Source organism: Giraffa tippelskirchi, chromosome 10, assembly GCF_054371585.1.
Source record: "Giraffa tippelskirchi isolate mGirTip1 chromosome 10, T2T-mGirTip1v1.2.pri, whole genome shotgun sequence".
Classification (NCBI taxonomy): Eukaryota; Metazoa; Chordata; class Mammalia; order Artiodactyla; family Giraffidae; genus Giraffa; species Giraffa tippelskirchi.
The window spans coordinates 23,559,005-23,569,938 of NC_137284.1; the positions used below are offsets into that span (position 1 = coordinate 23,559,005).

Below are 10,934 nucleotides of genomic sequence, written 5' to 3' on the forward strand. Positions count from 1 at the left end.
GAATGGACAGAACAGTAGAAAATCTCTTAAGGACTTACATACCAGGACAGACCTTAGAGGTTGATCCCTTGTATGGAATGGATGAGAGGAAGAGATCAGGAATGGCACGTGTCTCTAATTTTTGAGCAAGAGAAATGAAGGCATTCTTGGAGTTGGGGCAAGACTTTGGTCAAGTTTTTTAATTGTTGTTTTGCAGGGGGTTGTTTTGTTTTTTCTTTGTTTGAATGGAGTGTTGCAACTAGAAAATATGCCCGTGCTCTTGGGCATGGTGGAATTTAACAGGTTCTTAGGATACCTGAGGGCAGGTATCCAAAGACTGCTGACCATCTGGGTCTGGAGCTGAGGAGAGAGATGTCTGAGTGCCGGGTTGGGGTGTGATAGCTTACAGTGAAAGATGTCGGATTCGTGATCTCCAAAGATTTAGCTTTAGGACCAGGAACCAGGCTTGATCACACAGGAGCTTTTGTGTAGCAGAGGTTTATTAAAGTGAAAAAGGCACAGAGAAAGCTTCTGACATAGACATCAGAAGGGGTTGGACAGTGTCCCCCTTGCTAGTCTTAGCAAGGGAGCTATACACTTTTTAACTGGTTTTGCAATAAATCAAAAGAATGTCTCAAGGTTGTAAAGATCTTGCTAGACCCACTCTCACAATTTACATTTTAAGATGACAGGATTAGTCAGAAGTTCTTGTTAAGGAGAAACATGTCCTTGAGCAAGATACATTCTTACATTGACTAAGACAAAGAAATGTAGAAAAAATCGTTTGTCCTTTTCTCCTCCTTGAGAACTCCAGACCCCTATCTCCTCCCGGGGAACCCTGGACTTCTTATCAACCTGCCTAGGAATTGACTCTCTTAGATGCACCATCAAACCACAGAGAGGGAGAGATCACTGGAGTAACTTATCAAGGATTAAGGATAAAACCTTGAGAAACATCTACCTTAAGAGAAATACAGAGGGTGACGAGCCCAAGGACGAGGCTTCTCCAGCTTGAGGGGCTGAGAGACATCCAGCAGTAGCTAGAGGGGAATGGAAGAAGAACGAGATTTTTCAGGGCACGTTGCAGGAAAGGTCACGTATCAATGCTGATAGGAAGGTGCTTGTGAGAAAGATGGGCTGAAGTTGGATAGAGAAGGATTCCTGAAGGGAAGGGAAGAATTGACAGAGGAGTAAGTGAATTGAGGACCTGTGGAAGGCACAAGTTGGGGTTGCAGCTAAGTTTTTAAGTCCGGGTGGTTTGAGCTTGGCCAAATATTAGGTTGGCCAAAAATTTCATTCGGGTTTTTCTGTAAGCTCTTATGGAAAAGCCCAAACAAACTTTTTGACCCCACCCAGTAGTTTCCTTCCATCTCTCCTCTAGTAAAACACTTTGTATGTTTAAAGGATGGACTCTCAAAGGGTGATGTGGGACCCTTGGAAGTCCTCAAGATCCTCTCATAGCTATACAGTGGGATTTTCTGTACAATAGAGGCTGCATGTGCCATGGTGTCTCCTTCTGATGGTTAATTGGAGTCTTGTGTTTCTTAGAATTTTCTAAGGTGGTGAATTTAGATTTATGTACGTTTTTAGTGATTAACTTAGTTTTTTTCCAGTATTTCTGTTGTGCTTTTACAGCTCTCTGCAGTTATACCTGCTATGACATCTGTGACCTTATTATCATCCAGTAAATTGCTATTTTGAAATTCCCATATTTTCCTTGCATCTATACAGAAACATAAGAAATACAGGTGGTTGTCTTGTTTAGCAATAATATTTTTAAAAATTTGAAAAATGTTCCACACTGTAAGATTTTGCCAAAAACTACTATTATAATTTTATATTTTATTTTAAAATAAAAGAAAATGTGCAACATATTTTTCTTATATTTAAGGGTGAATTGTTGACTTTTGAAATGGAGACTGAGTCACTTTCTCAATCCATTGCTGCACTGTCTATTCTAAAGATGCTAAAACAGATAAAAATGACATATCAGAGTTCAAGGAAGGCAGGAATATACTACTCCCATCCCCCACAAAAACAAAAATGAAAATTGGATGAAACAGTAAAATAAGAAAGAAAATATGGTAAAAGTTAATTTTGTAATATTTTACCTTTCTTGTCTTATACAGCAGACCATTTGGGAATAGTATTATGGTTCCAATTAAATTGTACATCATTCTGAGAACAATCATGCAGAATGTAAAGAAAGGAACTGAATTGCATTTTTAAAATAAAAACAAAAGGCATTGTTTAAAAATTAAAAACAGTTTGTTACAGATTTTCAGACTAGAAATGGAAAGGCCACTGAAATAACTCACTGAGTAAGTTAGCTTCTTGCATTAGCTGAGGAATTACACTCTACAGCTGAGAGACTAATTAAAACCCTGTAAAGCCGACAATGCTGCACACCTGCTAGATGAACAGTCAGTAAAAGAAATCATGATCGTGCCACACTCCAATGATAGAGTAACTCATCAAAGACAGAGTTAACAAATCATCTGAAAAACTGTACTTTCGTTTTGAAAATGGACAGATCTGCACAACTGCCCAGACATACTATTCTGTATTTACTTAGTATTCAAAACAGATGATCATCAAAGAATATCTGGAAATGCTTGACAACAGACATAAATGTTGCTGAAATATTTAAAGTATTGAATACCTTTTTTTTTAATTTTTTTAAATTTTTTTTTAATAAATTTATTTATTTTAGTTGGGGGCTAATTACTTTACAATATTGGAATAGTTTTTGCCATACATTGACATGAATCAGCCATGAGTTTACAAGTGTTCCTCTTCCTGGACCCCTCACCCACCTCCCTCCCCATCCCATCCCTCTGGGTCATCCCATTGCCCCGGCCCTGAGCCTTTGTCTCATGCATTGAACATGGAATGGTGTTCTCTTTCACATATGATAATATACGTGTTTCAATGCTATTCTCCCAGAATGTCCCACCCTCACCTTCTCCCTCAGAGTCCATAAAATTGTTCTATGCATCTGTGTCTCTTATTCTGTCTCGCATATAGGGTTATCGTTACCATCTTTCAAATTCCATATATATGCATTAGTATACTGTATTGTTGTTTTTCTTTCTGGCTTACTTCACTCTGTACAATGGGCTCCAGTTTCATCCATCTCAGTAGAACCGATTCAAATGTATTTTTTTTTAATGGCTGAGTAATATTCCATTGTGTATATGTACCACAGCTTCCTTATCCTTTCGTCTGCTGATGGACATCTAGGTTGCTTCCATGTCCTGGCTATTGTAAACTGTGCTGCGATGAACATTGGGGTACAGGCGTCTCTTTCAATTCTGGTTTCTTCGGTGTGTATGCCCAGCAGTGGGATTGCTGGATCATATGGCAGTTCTATTCCCAGTTTTTTAAGGAATCTCCACACTGTTCTCCATAGTGGCTGTACTAGTTTGCATTCCCACCAACAGTGTAAGAGGGTTCCCTTTTCTCCACACCCTCTCCAGCATTTATTGCTTGTAGACTTTTGGATAGCAGCCATTCTGACTGGTGTGAAATGATACCTCATTGTGGTTTTGATTTGCATTTCTCTAATAATGAGTGATGTTGAGCATCTTTTCATGTGTTTGTTAGCCATCTGTATGTCTTCTTTGGAGAAATGTCTGTTTAGTTCTTTGGCCCATTTTTTGATTGGGTCGTTTATTTTTCTGGAATTCAGCTGCAGAAGTTGCTTGTATATTTTTGAGATTAATTGTTTGTCTGTTGCTTCATTTGCCATTATTTTCTCCCATTCTGAAGGCTGTCTTTTCACCTTGCTTATAGTTTCCTTTGTTGTGCAAAAGCTTTTAATTTTAATTAGGTCCCATTTGTTTATTTTTGCTTTTATTTCCAATATTCTGGGAGGTGGGTCATGGAGGATCCTGCTGTGATTTATGTCGGAGAGTGTTTTGCCTATGTTTTCCTCTAGGAGTTTTATAGTTTCTGTTCTTACATTTAGATCTTTAATCCATTTTGAGTTTATTTTTGTGTATGGTGTTAGGAAGTGTTCTAGTTTCATTCTTTTACAAGTGGTTGACCAGTTTTTCCAGCACCACTTATTAAAGAGATTGTCTTTTCTCCATTGTATATTCTTGCCTCCTTTGTCGAAGATAAGGTGTCCATAGGTGCGTGGGTTTATCTCTGGGCTTTCTATTTTGTTCCATTGATCTATATTTCTATCTTTGTGCCAGTACCATACTGTCTTGATGACTGTGGCTTTGTAGTAGAGCCTGAAGTCAGGCAGGTTGATTCCTCCAGTTCCATTCTTCTTCCTCAAGATTGCTTTGGCTATTCGAGGTTTCTTATATTTCCATACAAATTGTGAGATGATTTGTTCTAGTTCTGTGAAAAATACCATTGGTAGCTTGATAGGGATTGCATTGAACCTATAGATTGCTTTGGGTAGTATACTCATTTTCACTATATTAATTCTTCCAATCCATGAACACGGTATATTTCTCCATCTGTTTGTGTCCTCTTTGATTTCTTTCATCAGTGTTTTATAGTTTTCTATATATAAGTCTTTTGTTTCTTTAGGTAGATATATTCCTAAGTATTTTATTCTTTTTGTTGCAATGGTGAATGGTATTGTTTCCTTAATTTCTCTTTCTGTTTTCTCATTATTGGAGTATAGGAATGCAAGGGATTTCTGTGTGTTAATTTTATATCCTGCAACTTTACTATATTCATTGATCAACTCTAGTAATTTTCTAGTAGAGTCTTTAGGGTTTTCTATGTAGAGGATCATGTCATCTGCAAACAGTGAGAGTTTTACTTCTTCTTTTCCTGTCTGTATTCCTTTTATTTCTTTTTCAGCTCTGATTGCTGTGGCCAAAACTTCCAAAACTATGTTGAATAGTAGTGGTGAAAGTGGGCATCCTTGCCTTGTTCCTGACTTTAGGGGAAATGCTTTCAATTTTTCACCATTGAGGATAATGTTTGCTGTGAGTTTGTCATATATATAGCTTTTATTATGTTGAGGTATGTTCCTTCTATTCCTGCTTTCTGGAGGGTTTTTATCATAAATGGATGCTGAATTTTGTCAAAGGCTTTTTCTGCATCTATTGAGATAACCATATGGTTTTTTTCTTTCAATTTGTTAATGTGGTGTATTACATTGATTGATTTGCGGATGTTAAAGAAACCTTGCATTCCTGGGATAAAGCCCACTTGGTCATGATGTATGATCTTTTTAATATGATGTTGGATTCTGTTTGCTAGAATTTTATTAAGGATTTTTGCATCTATGTTCATCAGTGATATTGGCCTGTAGTTTTCCTTTTTTGTGACATCTTTGTCTGGTTTTGGAATTAGGGTGATGGTGGCCTCATAGAATGAGTTTGGAAGTTTACCATCTTCTGCAATTTTCTGGAAGAGTTTGAGTAGGATAGGTGTTAGCTCTTCTCTAAATTTTTGGTAGAATTCCGCTGTGAAGCCATCTGGTCCTGGGCTTTTGTTTGCTGGAAGATTTCTGATTACAGTTTCGATTTCCGTGCTTGTGATGGGTCTGTTAAGATCTTCTATTTCTTCCTGGTTCAGTTTTGGAAAGTTATACTTTTCTAAGAATTTGTCCATTTCTTCCAAGTTGTCCATTTTATTGGCATATAGCTGTTGGTAGTAGTCTCTTATGATCCTTCGTATTTCTGTGGAGTCTGTTGTGATCTCTCCATTTTCATTTCTAATTTTGTTGATCTGATTCTTCTCCCTTTGTTTCTTGATGAGTCTGGCTAATGGCTTGTCAATTTTGTTTATCTTCTCGAAAAACCAGCTTTTAGTTTTGTTGATTTTTGCTATGGTCTCTTTTGTTTCTTTTGCATTTATTTCTGCCCTAATTTTTAAGATTTCTTTCCTTCTACTGACCCTGGGGTTCTTCATTTCTTCCTTCTCTAGTTGCTTTAGGTGTAGAGTTAGTTGATTTATTTGATTTTTTTCTTGTTTCTTGAGGTACGCCTGTATTGCTATGAACCTTCCCCTTATCATTGCTTTTACAGTGTCCCATAGGTTTTGGGTTGTCGTGTTTTCATTTTCATTCGTTTCTATGCATAATTTGATTTCTTTTTTGATTTCTTCTGTGATTTGTTGGTTATTCAGAAGCGTGTTGTTTAGCCTCCATATGTTGGAATTTTTAATAGTTTTTTTCCTGTAATTGAGGTCTAATCTTACTGCATTGTGGTCAGAGAAGATGGCTTGGATGATTTCAATTTTTTTGAATTTACTGAATACCTTTTTGAATCTTAGGTTTTATTCAACTACCACCTTGATGTTTTTAGTGATAGTGCAAAGCTGGTTGTTGGTACAACTGCTGGCACCTTGGCACAAATCAAGGCAGGGGTGCTAAACTACACCAGTGGTCATTGCTTTCTTTGCTGACTTTTGCCCAAAGACAGCCAGTTTCACTTAAGAATGTGCTTGGTGGGGCAGGAAAAATTACTAATGTTATCAAATTCCAATGCTTATAATCCTTTTAGTGCCTTGCATGACGACAGAGGAAGTGTGCATGAAGCATTTCTGCTGCATCCCGAAATGTGATGGTTATTTAAGGAAAAGTGCTTGTGCAATTGAACTAGCCACGTTTTTCATGAGACTCCATTTAAAAAAAATATTTATTTTTATTTACTTGGCTGTACTGGGTCTTAGTTGTGGCATGTGGGATCTAGTTCTCTGACCAGGGATCAAACTCGGGCCCCTTGCTTTGAGAGCATGGAGTCCTAGCCTCTGGACCACCAGGGAAGTCCCCGAGACTCCATTTTTTAAAAGATTTTTTTATTTTTGGCTGTGCTGAGTCTTCATTGCTGTGCACAGGCTTTCCCCACTGCTGGGAGAGGGGCTACTATCTAGTTGCAGTGCGCGGGCCTCTCATTGCGATGGCTTCTCTTGTTGTGGAGCTCAGGCTCAGTAGTTGTGGCACAAGGGCTTTAGTTGCTCCGCAGCATGTGGGGTCTTCGTGGACCAGGGATCGAACCCATGTCCCCTGCAGGCGGATTTGTATCCACTGTACCACCAGGGAAATCCCAGAAGGAATTTGGATTTCAAATTGCTACTAACCTTTAAAAAATACCACTTGTCCAGTTTTGCTGTTACTGTATCAAAGAAGAGCCACAATCACATAAGGTTGATCAAATACTTCTCCTTTTCCAATTGTGTATTTGTATGAAGCCAAGTTTTCTTCCTATTGCAACAGATTGTAGAAATAGATAAGAGAAGTCAGCTGTCTCCTATTAAGCCAATCATTAAGGAGTTTTGCAGAAATGTAAAGTGCTACTCTTTTAACTTTTTTGTTTTGTATATGTCAATATTTACCTTTCGTAAAATATGGTGTTTATATGAATATTTAACAAAATTGTTTTAAAATGAAGTAATAAGCATTTATTACTTCCATTTGTTACTTTAAGATCCCCTGGAGGAGGGCCCACCAACACACTCCAGTATTCTTACCTGGAGAATCCCACGGGCAGAGGAGCCTGGTGGGCTACAGTCCATAGGGTTGCAGAGTCAGTCACAACTAAAGTGACTTAGCACAGCACGCACAATAAGCATTAAAATTTTTTCTCAGTCTTAATTCCTTACACCAAAAGTATTAATAGATAAAATGCACAGAAACAAAAAAATCTGTTAGATGTTCAATGATTTTTAACAGTGCAAAGGGATGCGTAAGGCACCGAAGTTTGAGGATTACTGGTTTAGGCCCCAGGGAGCAGAGCTAGTGATAAGAGAGATCCAGGTGAATAAGAAAAGTTTTTAAATAGCCGTTAATTTTTTTCTTATAACTTCAGAATATTAAAAGTCTAAAACTCTATTAAGAGTACCTGTTGGTTGGAGTTTGGTTAAATGGGTTTTTACCATTTTAGTCAAGGAAGCAGGATGGTCTATTAGGGTTAGAGGCACCTGAATTTGAATTCTGGCTGAGGTAAGCAGGGGGAAATTACCAAAACTCCTGGCCTCAGTTTGTCTACCTGTAATATGGGATAATAATTTCTACCTTAGATGGGTTACTGTGAGGATAAAACTTCTTGTAAATATTTGCTCAAGTGTGATCTGTGGACTAACAAGGGTGAGTGAAAGTTGCTCAGTTGTGTCTGACTCTTTGCGACCCCATGGACTATATAGTCCATGGAATTCTCTAGGCCAGAATACTGGAGTGGGTAGCCTTTCCCTTCTTCAGGGGATCTTCCCAACCCAGGGATTGAACCCAGGTCTCCCACACTGTGGGCAGATTCTTTACCAGTTGAGCCACCAGGGAAGCCCAAGAATACTGGAGTGGGTAGCCTATCCCTTCTCCAGCGGATCTTCCCAACTCAGGAATCGAACAGGGATTTTCTTCATGGCAGGCAGATTTTTTACCAACTGAGCTGTCAGGTAAGCTCCTAACAAGGGTTAGCAATGCTAAGTACTCTGAATCATGATCTGTATTTTAATGAGAGCCCCAGGTGATCTTATGTTCCTTAAAGTTTGAAAAGCACTAATGTGTAAGGCCCCTAGCAGAATGCATGCCTGTCACAGGTGCTCAAAAGAAAACAGAACAAAACAAAAATTTTCCTTTTAGTATTTACTATTCTTCAGTTTATAACTATTTTAGTCTTTTGGACTGAAGTAATTGGTTTGGTTTTTAAAAACACATCTGACCAGTTAATTTAGTGTTTTTCTCTTACTTTATTATTGGCCTAAGTAGCCCTTCAACTCATTTGAAAGATTTAGAGCTTTCAGACATATAGTTTAGACTCTAGAGGGACTCCGTCTCTCCTTTTAATTTATTTATTTACTCAACATATATCAAACACCTAATATGTGTTCGGGACTATGCGTAACTGTAGGAAACAGCATGCAAAATGAGCCTGCTGCTCATCCTTGTGAAGTTCTGCTAAAGGAGGTACTTAGAGCCAAAATGTGCCATTTGTAATTCTCAGAAAGTAAAACTTTGTGCATGTAGAGGAATAGCATACATTAAAAAAAAAAAAATCTCCAGAGCATTTTTTTTAACTTTTCTGGATTTTCTTAACATTTATTTTTTGTGACATTATTCCCAGACTGTAAGTTTTTTTTCTTCCGTTTCTTCTGGAATATCTTTTTCTCCCGTGCAACCTCCTCTTCTGGTTTTGGAACAGTCTGTTCTTTTTCAGTTAGGATTGTCTCAGTGTGGCAGGGAGAGCTCAGGTACCGCTTGATCCCACTGTGAGCTCTGTAAGTCCTGCCCCGCATTTTGGGGGCTTTGTTCACCTGGATGGGCTCAGTGAGCAGAGAATCTACATCTAAGCCCTTCAGTTCAGCTTTACTCGCTGCATTTTTGAGCATGTGCAGTAAAAATGCAGCACTCTTTGTGGGCCACAGACCCTGCATCCAGCTCCACTGTTTGGCCTGTGCACACCTACCAACTCCAACCTACCAACAATGGAATGGCATACGTCACTTCTGTAGAGTGACATCCTTCAGATACTTGGTGACTTTTCAGATATGCATACCCTTAATGACCTGGGCGGTTTCACGAATGTTCCTAAAGTGAACACAAGGATTTGAACCTCTTGATTTGCTTGATTCTGTGGAGTTTTCTGGGTCAAGTGAATAGCACATCATTTTTGGAGGTCACCTCAGACTGATTACCCCAAAAGTTAACTTTTATTAACATAGAAAAAAATCTTTATTTACATCACAGAATACTTTTTGGTTTGAATTTTACATTGCCTTATGATAATATTGCTTACCTCAGGGACTCCCCTGGTAGCCTAGTGGTTAAGACTCTGGGCTTTCACTGTCCTGGCACCAGTTTGGTCGCTGGAGAGGAAACTGAGATCCTGCAAGCCACATCGCACATGCACGCACACACACATATGTTATTTCTTACCTCAGGTTTTTTCACTTGCCTGCCATAATTTTGACCATTACTGGAATTTTAAATCTTCTAGCATGTGAGTTATTTTTTCAATACTGAGATATTACTGAAATTCTGTACCCATTGAATAACTCCCTATTTCCCTATGACCCTGGGTCTTCAACTGTAATTTTACTTTTTGTTTTTATGAACGTGGCTATATTAGATACCTCATAGAAGTATGATCGTATGGTATTTGCCTTTTTACTACTAGCTTATTTCACTTGGCATAATGTTCTTAAAATTTATTCATGTTGACATGATAACGTGTGACAGGATTCCTTTCCTTTTTTAAGTGGAATAATATTCCATTGTGTGTGTATACCACTTTTCCTCTATTTATCCATTGATAGATATTTGGCTTGCCGAAGCTGTTGTGAATAATGAGAGTGATGTGAACAGGGATACCTCTTGGCTATTAAAAATAATGCTGATATGCACATGGGTGTGCCACTAGAATACTTTGATGTAGACGTGAATCCATCCCCATGCTGGAAAATAGTTCTTGACTGTAAGTAATAACAGCAGGCTAGAACTAGCAGAGAGGGAAAGGTGGGCCATTTCTGGTTAAGATTCCATCTCTGGATATCCCTCTGGGCAACAGCAGAGAAAAGCGGAAAATAGCCTGAATCATTCAGAGCAGAAAGGGTTTCTGCTCTGAAAAATTGCATGCCTACTGTATGCAGGACACCATGCTAACATTTTCATATGTGTTGAGGGGAAATGTGGGATATATCCTGAAGTAAGATGATTATGATAGTTAAGATCAGTTTTGCTCCAAATTCCCATGGCACTGAAGTGATCCCCAGTGTCAGGCATGGGCCCAGCAGGGGAGGATATCCAAACCTTAGCATGGAGGGTTTTTTTTTTTTTGAAAAGAGAGTTGAGAATAAAATATATTCAAATTTCAAATATAATACAAACTACTGAAATTTAAGCTTGACAACTTCTTTCCAGGCTGTCGGAGTATCAGTTCAGTTCAGTTCAGTTCAGACACTCGGTCATGTCTGACTCTTTGCGACTCCATGGATTACAGCATGCCAGGCCTCCTTGTCCATCACCAACTCTCGGAGTTTACTCA

At 38.5% G+C, this 10,934-nt stretch overlaps 1 protein-coding gene and 1 pseudogene across 1 annotated transcript in view; one reads left to right on the plus strand and one right to left on the minus strand.

Annotated features, from left to right (window-relative positions):
* Positions 1–10,934, plus strand: part of HTATIP2 (HIV-1 Tat interactive protein 2) — a 209,304-nt gene that overhangs the window by 3,919 nt on the left and 194,451 nt on the right. The window lies entirely within an intron of this gene.
* On the minus strand, positions 8,983–9,558 carry LOC145522426 (large ribosomal subunit protein uL22 pseudogene; annotated as a pseudogene).